Raw genomic sequence first — 11,690 nt, 5'->3', positions numbered from 1 at the left:
CCAATCCTTCTGTTATGCCACATCTCTCAGCTTACATATTCCTTCGCTCTTTCTTTTACTCTCCACCTTTCTGCCTCTTTCACTCTCTCTTCCAACTCTCTCCCTCCTCTCCAATTACTTACACAGAGCAGGTACACCACAGGCATCAACAGTGCAAGCTTACCTCACACACAGAGCAGGTACAGCACAGGCAGCAACAGTGCAAGCTTCCATCACACACGGAGCAGGTACAGCACAGGCAACAGCAATGTAAGCTTCCCTCAAACACGGAGCAGGTACAGCACAGCCAACAGCAGTGCAAGCTTCCCTTACACATGGAACAGGTACAGCACCGACAGCAGCAGTGCAAGCTTCCCTCACACACAGACCAGGTACAGCACAGGCAGCAGCAGTGCAAGCTTCCCTCACACATAGATCAGGTACAGCACAGGTGGCAGCAGTGCAAGCTTCCCTCACACATACATCAGGTACAGCACAGGCGGCAGCAGTGCAAGCTTCCCTTACACATGGAACAGGTACAGCACCGACAGCAGCAGTGCAAGCTTCCCTCACACATAGATCAGGTACAGCACAGGCGGCAGCAGTGCAAGCTTCACTCACACATAGATCAGGTACAGCACAGGCGGCAGCAGTGCAAGCTTCCCTCACACATACATCAGGTACAGCACAGGCGGCAGCAGTGCAAGCTTCCCTTACACATGGAACAGGTACAGCACCGACAGCAGCAGTGCAAGCTTCCCTCAGACATAGATCAGGTACAGCACAGGCGGCAGCAGTGCAAGCTTCCCTCAAACATAGATCAGGTACAGCACAGGCGGCAGCAGTGCAAGCTTCCCTCACACATACATCAGGTACAGCACAGGCGGCAGCAGTGCAATCTTCACTTACACATGGAACAGGTACAGCACCGACAGCAGCAGTGCAAGCTTCCCTCAGACATAGATCAGGTACAGCACAGGCAGCAGCAGTGCAAGCTTCCCTCACACATAGATCAGGTACAGCATAGTCGGCAGCAGTGCAAGCTTCCCTCACACATAGATCAGGTACAGCACAGGCGGCAGCTGTGTAAGCTTCCCTTACACATGGAACAGGTACAGCACCGACAGCAGCAGTGCAAGCTTCCCTCAGACATAGATCAGGTACAGCACAGGCGGCAGCAGTGCAAGCTTCCCTCAAACATAGATCAGGTACAGCACAGGCGGCAGCAGTGCAAGCTTCCCTCACACATACATCAGGTACAGCACAGGCGGCAGCAGTGCAAGCTTCACTTACACATGGAACAGGTACAGCACCGACAGCAGCAGTGCAAGCTTCCCTCAGACATAGATCAGGTACAGCACAGGCAGCAGCAGTGCAAGCTTCCCTCAAACATAGATCAGGTACAGCACAGGCGGCAGCAGTGCAAGCTTCCCTCACACATACATCAGGTACAGCACAGGCGGCAGCAGTGCAAGCTTCACTTACACATGGAACAGGTACAGCACCGACAGCAGCAGTGCAAGCTTCCCTCAGACATAGATCAGGTACAGCACAGGCAGCAGCAGTGCAAGCTTCCCTCACACATAGATCAGGTACAGCACAGGCGGCAGCAGTGCAAGCTTCCCTCACACATAGATCAGGTACAGCACAGGCGGCAGCAGTGCAAGCTTCCCTCACACACGGAGCAGGTACAGCACAGGCAACAGCAGTGCAAGCTTCCCTTACACATGGAACAGGTACAGCACCGACAGCAGCAGTGCAAGCTTCCCTCACACACCGTCACACACCCTCAGCTTCACACACCCTCACTCACCCTCACACACACACACATACAACAACAAAAGGAATAATTGAAATAAACTATCCTAATCCACACTCTAACTCCAAGATAGAAATCCTGAGTCCTAATTCACCCTAATAAACTAACAGCCTAATTCACCCTACAAATACATACTCAAGATACGCAACAGAAAGACATCCTAGAAAATAACAACCAAAGTAAAAATACGCGCAATGATGTTTATCAAGCTTCAGGTCACCAAACCAACAATTATTAGGACAAAATAACACCAACAAAAGACCGAAGAATTATCAGTCAGGATGCGAGGACTAGGATGTACTAACACAAAAGTAAAACAGCCTATTTTTAACTTGGGTAATAAACAAGCACTATTCATCCCGTAAATCGGACGGATTAAACACAATTGTCATGAGTTACACAAAAAGCCGTAGGCATATAACAATAGCACTTCATCACACGGAATTACATCAAGTATTAAAAACATATTACGCAACTTGGATTCAGCGCAAAAAATAATCAATAAACATTACATATGTCTCTTAGCTTCACAAAAGAAATCGTAATACAATTAATACATTTTAAGTGTACAATATTCATGGCGAAAAGAGTACTTAGAAACTCAATGAACAGCTCTTGTACGTCAAATTACAAACAACTGCTAATAATACATTACATAACACTTTAAGAAAATTAATACATTACATATCGATTAATAAAAACAAGACTTTAATTACACCACATAATAATCATTTCGAAATATTACAAACAAAAAAATACAATGTCAACAGTATTAAAAATACACTCCTATTCATTCGTTAACTTAAATATACTATATGTAGTAAATAAAACACCTAATTGCATATAAATTACATAAATAACTAAAATAATTACAATCGCTAACAAAAAATGTCACTATTTATATAAATACACTCGTAATTATTAACTATTTTATGCATACTATCAATACTACTTTACATTATATTAAAAAAACACGTCGAGGGAATCTCTTACCTATCCTACGACGCACCAACAGCACACGTACAGGAACACGCCTTCCGCATCCGGCTATTCTCCATGTTCTGGAGAATTCCACCGATTACGTATGCTAATCGGAACGCGACGTCAAAAACGTTGCGCTCCGATTGGCTAAAAAAAATGTCCATCAAAAAAAAAACGTAACGGTAGGGAAAAGAAAAAAAAAAACTAGAACGCTAACCTGGTAAATGTAGGTAGCGTTCAGGTGGCGATTTCCGTCAGACATTTTATTAACAAAATTTTTTTAAAACATCAACCCCTCACCCTCTATAACTCTCTATCACCCTCAACACGTCACCATCACTCACCCTCAATCACCCTCACTCACCCTCACCCTCACTTACCCACACTCACCCTCACCCTCAATCACCCTCACCCTCACTCACCCTCAATCACCCTCACTCACCCTCATTCACACTCACTCACCCTCACTCACCCTCAAGCCCTCACCCTCACTCACTCTCACTCACCCTCACTCACCCTCAACACCTCACCCTCACTCACACTCAACCACTCACCCTCACCCTCACTCAGCCTCAAACCCTTACCCTCAATCACCCTCACCCTCACTCAGCCTCAACCCCCCACTCACCCTCAAATCCTCATCCTCAATCACTCTCAACCCTTCACCCTCACTCACCCTCAACCCCTCACCCTCACTCACCCTCACTCACCCTCACCCACCCTCACTCACCCTCACTCACCCTCAATGCCTCCCCCTCACTCACTCTCAACCCCTCCCCCTCACTCACCCTCAACACTTCACCCTCACCCTCACTCACCCTCAACCGTTCACCCTCAACCCCTCACTCACCCTCACTCTCACTCACCCTCACTTACCCTCAACGCCTCACCCTCACTCACTCTCAACCCCTCACCCTCACTCACCCTCAACACTTCACCCTCACCCTCACTCACCCTCAACCGTTCACCCTCAACCCCTCACTCACCCTCACTCTCACTCACCCTCACTTACCCTCACCCCCTCTGCCTCACCATCACTCACCCTCACTTACCCTCAACCGCTCAGCCTCACCCTCACCCTCAACCCCTCACCCAGCCTCAACCCCCCACTCACCCTCAAATCCTCATCCTCAATCACTCTCAACCCTTCACCCTCACTCACCCTCAACCCCTCACCCTCACCCTCACTCACCCTCAACGCCTCACCCTCACTCACTCTCAACCCCTCACCCTCACTCACCCTCAACACTTCACCCTCACCCTCACTCACCCTCAACCGTTCACCCTCAACCCCTCACTCACCCTCACTCTCACTCACCCTCACTTACCCTCAACGCCTCACCCTCACTCACTCTCAACCCCTCACCCTCACTCACCCTCAACACTTCACCCTCACCCTCACTCACCCTCAACCGTTCACCCTCAACCCCTCACTCACCCTCACTCTCACTCACCCTCACCCCCTCTGCCTCACCATCACTCACCCTCACTTACCCTCAACCTCTCAGCCTCACCCTCACTCACCCTCAACCCCTCACCCTCACTCACACTCACACTCAACCCCTCACACTCACTAACCCTCACCCTCAACTCCTCACCCTCACTCACCCTCAACACCTCACCCTCACCCTCACTCACCCTCACCCTCCCTCAACACCTCACACTCAATCACCCTCACCCTCACTCACACTCAACTCCTCACCCTTACCCTCACTCACCCTCTCACCCTCAACCCCTCACCCACCCTCAACACCTCTCCCTCACTCACCCTCCCTCACACTCACTCACCCCCACTCAACACCTCACCCTAAACCCCTCACCCTCACCCCCTTACCCTCAATCACCCTCACCCCCTTACCCTCAATCACCCTCACCCTCACCAATAACTACAACTTTTCTAATGCTATACTTATTGCATTCCAACCCCACTCATCCACGCAACGCCACTCACACACGCAACGCCACTCACACACGCAACGCCACTCACACACGCAACGCCACTCACACACGCTACGCCACTCACACACGCTACGCCACTCACACACGCAACGCCACTCACACACGCAACGCCACTCACACACGCCACTCATCCACGCAACGCCACTCATCCACGCAACGCCACTCATCCATGCAACGCCACTCATCCACGCAACGCCACTCATCCACGCAACGCCACTCTTCCATTTGCAAAAAGAAAAAAGTCTAACTATTCTATTGCGAGACCTATTGCATTTCCAATGCTTGTTTAATTCATTTCAGCAACTGTAAAATAACTCTTGCACCGTATGTCCTTTTTAGCCTCTAATTTTAATAGTTATTATCTGGTTTTAATCATTCTTGTTTTTAATAAAGACCTTGGACATATTAAAAAAAATCTGGGATGTATTGCAATAGCTAAACCATGAACTGTCAAACACTGTTTGTCAATGTTATATTGTATATGGATTTCTACTTTTTATGGCCTTTTTTGACCGAAATAAAGTTTGTTGAAATGAAATGAAATAATCTCGTTGAAGCCAATCATGTCGCCTCTTCCACTGGGGCGTGTGCAGGCTTCTGATGCAATCCGTCCTTCACGGACGCGGACTCGTTTGGGATGTTACACTTTTAACCTTTGCATGGAACTTGGCTGCTCCCTTCTCCACGCCATCACGTTTGCCAGAGGGTGTGCTAACAAAACCTCGGAGCTTGAGGTCTTCCCGTAGCAGTAAAGGCTACAGCAGGGATAGAACCGGCCGCCATGTTTCGCCTGCTTCTTCTCCTGGCCTGCTGGAGCGCCGCTGAGGGCGGGAAGCTGCTGGTGGTGCCCCTGGATGGGAAACGGCTTTTACAACGAAGCCGTTTCCACGAAATCTTTAACCACGCATGCAGTACAACGCATGCGTGGTTACAACTAATGCCTTTACCACGCATGCCTTTACTACGATGTTTGTAGTAAAGGCATATGTGGTAAAAGTAAAAAAAAAAAGGGGGGGCTTGGGGGGGTCTCCCCCCCAAATAAAACAACTCACCATAATTCACGTCGGCATCAGAGTCGATTAAGAGAAATCGGTAAAAAAATGCCGTTTTCTCTTAACGACGTATGACGTCACCACGCAAATAGTCGGTGAAAGGTTTATGCGTGCTAAACGAATTCCGTTGTAACGCATGCGTGGAAAAGGCATGCGTTGCAACGGAATTCGTTGTATCATCATATATTCCCCCTGGATGCCAGCCACTGGTTCGCCATGCGAGACGTGGTGGAGGAGCTCGGGCACCGGGGCCACCAGGTCACAGTTCTTGTGCCCGAGCACACGCTCCTCGTCCGACCGTCCCAGCATTACACGCTCAGCTCCTACCCCGTGCCCTACACAAGGCAGCAGCTCCACCAGCGCCTGGACTACTTCCAGAATTACTTCCACGAGGGCTCCAGGGTGGAAAAGATCCTCGCAGGCACCTTCGAGTACCAGATCGTGTCGTATGTGACAGGCATATTCTTTGACGGGTGCGCCAGTCTCTTGACCAATGGCAGCATGATCCGGACGCTGCAAGAGGAGCGCTTCAATGCGCTGGTTACTGACCCTATTTTACCCTGCGGGGTGATCCTCGCAGAACAGCTCAAGCTCCCTTTCGTGCACACTTTTCGCGGGTACCCGTGTGGCCTAGAGCACGTGGTCACCAACTCTCCCGGCCCGACGTCATACGTTCCCAGGTGCTACACCCTTAGCTCGGACCGGATGCTCTTCGGGGAACGCGCCTGGAACTTCGTTTTCGGCTACCTCGAGCTCCTGCTGTTCAAGAACTTCTACGGCCAGTATGAGCGCCTGGCTGCTGAGGTCCTACAGAGGGACGTGAGCCTCGCGGAGCTCCATGGCCGAGCCGCCGTCTGGCTGCTGAGGTACGACTTTGTGTTCGAGCACCCGCGGCCCGTCATGCCCAACATGGTCTTCATAGGAGGAATCAACTGCAAGAAGGGGGCGGAGCTGAGTGAGGTACATAATACTAACACGACACGCAGTGGCTAAAGGTGTGAGGCCCTTGTCGGCCTTCCGGTGTTCCCTTGTATAACTGTGTCAGCCTAGGTCAGAGGTCAATGGTCGACAGGACGTGAGGGGGGAATGACTTGAAGAGAGGGCCATGCAGATGCCTGCCTTTCTTGTCTCCCTGATCTCACTGTAATTTTAGGCATTACTGAACTGCCTCCTTTCTTGCAAATAAATTATTTACAATAGCGAATTCAGACTGCCTCTGTGCAGCATAATATTGCCTTTGAGTATTTGCGTTTCTAAGGTACAGAATGCTGATGTACTCACCTAGGAGACCCGAGCTCCTCACAATTCCTCTTTTAAGTTCACTAAGGTCCACCACCGGCTCCTAAAGCTGTGTGTTCAGTGAACTGACTGTTAATGTGCTGCAGCTCCTGGGATTTTCTGTTCATTTGGCCCCATGATCCTCATGCTCAGCCCATGCTCCACAAGCTGAAGCTCCTCACGCCATTGCTTCTCAGACTCTTTCCATGTGCTCAAGGAGCCTCAAACTCTTTTTTGTATCCCAAGTATCTCAGGCTGCCCGTGTGTATCACACTCTGCAGACTGTCCTTTCCTTAGCTTCAAGCCACTCTCACTGCCTGTTTATGAGCATCAAGCCCCCACAGTGTCTTCCAAGATGGTGAAAACTCCATACAGTGTCTCTGTACCCTGAGCTGCCATGCTTTCTTTCCATGTACTCATCTTACCTCATTCTGTATATGTACCCTAGGCTCCCCACTCTACTTGTTGGTAATCCATAAGGTACTTAAAATATATGGATAGTTATTAAACATGTCAGTAAAGCACAACCAACAGTGACTTTGAAAAATCAAGCCCAGTGTCTCAAGCCAGCAGAGGTGCACGTTACCAGCAGTCCATTACATCTCATTATTGACGGCACATAGATGTTTCATGGACACAGCTTTTCCACCTTTTAAAGACCTTATAGTTTTTGCTCCCTAACAAATTTTAAGCACATAATGTGTATCTATCCCAATGCTACCCAGGTATGACATGTAAATGCTGCTGTCACTCTCTCAGACATGGCATGCTTGACATATGTAAGCAGGGGCGTAGCTAGAGCTTGTGGCGCCGGGGGCTGTCCCTCAGATTGCCGCCCCTTTGGGGAGGGGGGCACTTGAAAGATGTCCGAGAGACACGTAGTATTGCTGCCAATAGTTATCTCGATCATGCAAGTTACATGCACATACATGACACGGTCAAAAGCTACACAGTTGAGTACACCGGTGACTGGCAGTACAAAAGAGAGCACACAGACTGCATGATCTATCTGGGGACTCAGAAAAACAGCATGTGACACCCATCAGAGAGCTGTGTGAACAATTACCCCTCAGCACAATGCAAACATGCACATACATGACACTGTTCAGGGATCCATCATCTACAGCTGATATTAAATGACCATACATCATAGTCCCCCCATTAAAGCAGTGGGGACCTGCACAAACGTGATGTGCTCTGGGGACCCAAAACCAATTTAACAGTGTCAAAGCCTGTGATTCTTTACCTTTCAAAAACAGCAAATTAATTATTCACAGGGAATGACTCACTGTGTGTCCTTAGAACTAAACAGCACAAAGGGGTCAGTCAGCGCCACCTTGCCAACACAGACTGGATACACATCCCACTCTGGTGGCTCAAAGGCAACAACCTGGGGTCGTGCCCTCGTCGCCTAAAGATTTACACCAAGAAAGTGAAACGAATATGTCTGAATAACTTCTGGGAGGAATGTTCTTTCCTCCCTCCAATAATCTTAGAAATCGTTCCAAATGATTCAATTCCGAGCACAAACTTTATTTAATGGAACTTTAAAACCTTTGGGTTCTAAAAAGGCACTCATGAAATATTTCAATGTGTTCACTTTGTGCAAAGAAAGTCTGACTCTCTCTGAGGATGTTGATGATTCACCTTCTCCAAAAACACTGTTAAAGTGTGGAGGTTAAATGGAACATCCTTAACACAATTTGACCGAAAATTTGGCAAAAAGCCAAAAGTCCTACAGGTAGTTTTGAAAATCAGAGTTTGCAATTTTACAGGGCCTATAAAATTCAAACCATATACAACACCTTCTTGACATCTACATTACACAACCTCACATTCACTGGAGTTTGAGATATTGTCATTGTAAATGACAATGCCTTTTATTTTTGTTTTGGGTTTTAAAAGATAAATAAAAGGCATTGCCATTTACAATACTAATAGCTTAAACTTGCGTGAATGCGAGACCTATTGCATTGCAAATGCTTGTTTTATTTTGTGATAATGCCTTGTGTGCCCTAAGTGGCTATGGGTATTCCCAGAAGTGGGTCTCTTGCTCACTGTGCCACTGGATTCAAGCTACCTTGGCTGATGAGGGGTGAAACCCTGAAATCAGTCCCAGGATGCTTGTTTCCGGTCCAGGGAGGACCTGGCTTGTCAGTTCGGGCTGGACTGTTCCCATGAGGAACAGTGTCAAGACTGATTTGCATATGGCTCAGTCCAAACTGGGATGACATGGCGCGCAAAATAACGATGGATTAAACCCAGATTTGTGATTGTGGGTGAGTGTTTGAAAAGTTTCAACACTCCATCCATCACTTTATTTTGTGATGCTGGGAGGTCAGTGGCAGCTTCATTTTCTGATCACAATGTGTGCGTTCTGCAAGCACCCCTTCTCATGAAGAAACAGTCCCACAGAAGAGCATCATTGCATACATATTACATGTGGGACTCACATATCACTGTAAAACCCACTAACAAGGAGAGATGGAAACATGGACAACACATCTCCATTCTTAGTGTATTCTTGAAATAATTGTAACACTGAGAATGCTGCCATGTAAAAAATATTAATTTGACAAATAATGAATCATTATTTCCGTGCGGTCTAAGCACTAACATATGCAGGCTTTAGCTGCTGCTGTCAATCAAAGCCTTTCTTCATCCCGCCTTTCTTTCCAGTGAAATATAAAGTAAGACATTTAGTGACATTCTGGGTTCTTCAGGGCCGGAATCCATCAATCAGGAGGCAAGTGCTGGCCAGACTACTTTTATAGCGTCAGGAGCTGCTTTGCACTCCATATGCAGCATTGATCACATTTGATTTAATCCGTTTGAGAAAGAAGGTTTTTAGAGCTGCGTTAGAGAGGTTAACCTCTGCAGGCAGAAGGATTCGGGATCCTGCACCAATAACGAGAACAGTTTCATCTCTTAGACTTCCAAGGGCTTGTGGCAAACCTCGGGTCCTGGATGAAACTCCAGACACCGTTGACGCATCTATTCCAAGCCTAGTTGGAGAGAAATCAGAACTGGCCGAAGACAGAAGAGGGAGGCCTGGGCCAACAACGGTCGGATCGACTACGAGGAGGACGCACAGTCACAGTGCGCCACTTTTACTGTCTGTCTGGGCGGCGGCCGCGGCCGCCTTAATAATTTATTTGGGTCTGGGACACTGTATTCAAAAGACTCCGTGTCCCAAATAAATTATTAAGGCGGCCGCAACGGGCCTCTAGTGCCGCGGCCGCCTCAAAAATGGTGCCGCCTGGGGCGGACAGCCTCCCCCTAGTTACGCCACTGTATGTAAGGATTCATGGAGGTTCATGAATTAGAAAGTGAGACCAAGTCTTCAGCAGAGCAGACCAGGTCAAAATAGGCCTTTCTCTGTTATCCGCAGACCCCGTGCACATTTCAGCAGTTCAGCAGTTCTGTGTGTGCTCATTTATTCAGGTTACATATCTAACATCTAAGTAAGGACATCAGAATATCCCGTCCATAGTTATGGTTTAATCAGGTAAAACCAGTTCTAGGCCTATTCATTTATGTAGCTGTTTCTCTCTCTCTTTCCTTTTTTATTCTGATTTTGTACTGCAATGGTTTTAATTAACTCTGCATCATTCATTTCAAAGCTTTATTCGACTTTAGTCATAAAAGCATGCTTCCTAACCATAGTACAATAAATACTAAGCATAAAAAACAATTGATTAAAAAACATATTAAACAAGAGAAGTCGATGCTGATGAGATCTAAGAACATGAATTAAAAATCATTTAAAAAGGAATTTTAAAAACATACGTCATTAAAAAAGGCAGTTGTTAATACATAATAACTAATGGGCTTTAGCAGCACGTAATCTTATTACCCACGCCCAGGCCAAAAATTTTGCTACGCCTATTGCCGGTAGTACAGAGGAATCAGATGTTAAGATTCTAAGGGCTTGCGAAGAACAGCGAGTGCCCAGGTTTTTACAAATTGGTTTTAACCATGTTCGCCGGGGGGTAACATATAGGGGGCAGACAAAAAACAAGTGTGCAATGTCTTCTATTTGATTTTTGCCATAGTCGCAATAAGCATCCTGCGATGGGGACCAGTTTTGTCTAAAAGCTTTCACTGGGAGTGTTCCCACACGAAAATGGAAATATAATTTCCTGTCAAATGGACGTTCTATTAAATCCCAATATTTTTCATATGATGGAAGTTGTTTGAAGTCCAAGAAGCGAGATGACAGGATGGATTGCAGGCCTTTACGGTACATTGTGGCATACACCGAGTCCCAATAAATGTCCTTCAGTTGCTTTTTTGTTGGAAATGAGGCAACATCCGTGTTACCCCACAAATGGTCTAGGCCCAATTTCTCTAGTGTACTCCGGAGCTCTTTTAGCCAAGTAATACAGTGAAAACGGTCAAAATTCACAACATCAAGGAAAGCTGATACATAATGGCTTAACTCTGGGGTTACCATTAGGCGCCTCCAATACAGCAGGGGACGTAGGCGGGCAATATCTTCAATGTTTCTCCTGCCTAATTCCATCTTTAATGGGATTATGGGGGTACTCTGTGGGGCCCCAACAAGCCCTCGCATAAATCTATTTTCCGCCCGCCCCAGGTTACCCAGGTTCGAAAATCCC

The 11,690-nt window shown here is 47.3% G+C and overlaps 1 pseudogene; it reads left to right on the top strand.

Moving 5' to 3' along the window:
• Positions 1-5,985: 5,985 nt before the first annotated feature.
• LOC144824192 (UDP-glucuronosyltransferase 1A6 pseudogene) lies at positions 5,986-6,783 on the top strand (annotated as a pseudogene).
• Positions 6,784-11,690: the final 4,907 nt, after the last annotated feature.

Source organism: Lissotriton helveticus, chromosome 3_1 (assembly GCF_964261635.1).
Source record: "Lissotriton helveticus chromosome 3_1, aLisHel1.1, whole genome shotgun sequence".
NCBI classification, from domain to species: Eukaryota; Metazoa; Chordata; class Amphibia; order Caudata; family Salamandridae; genus Lissotriton; species Lissotriton helveticus.
The sequence above is the reverse complement of the archived record's forward strand: the minus strand, read 5'-3'. Positions and strand labels throughout refer to the sequence as shown.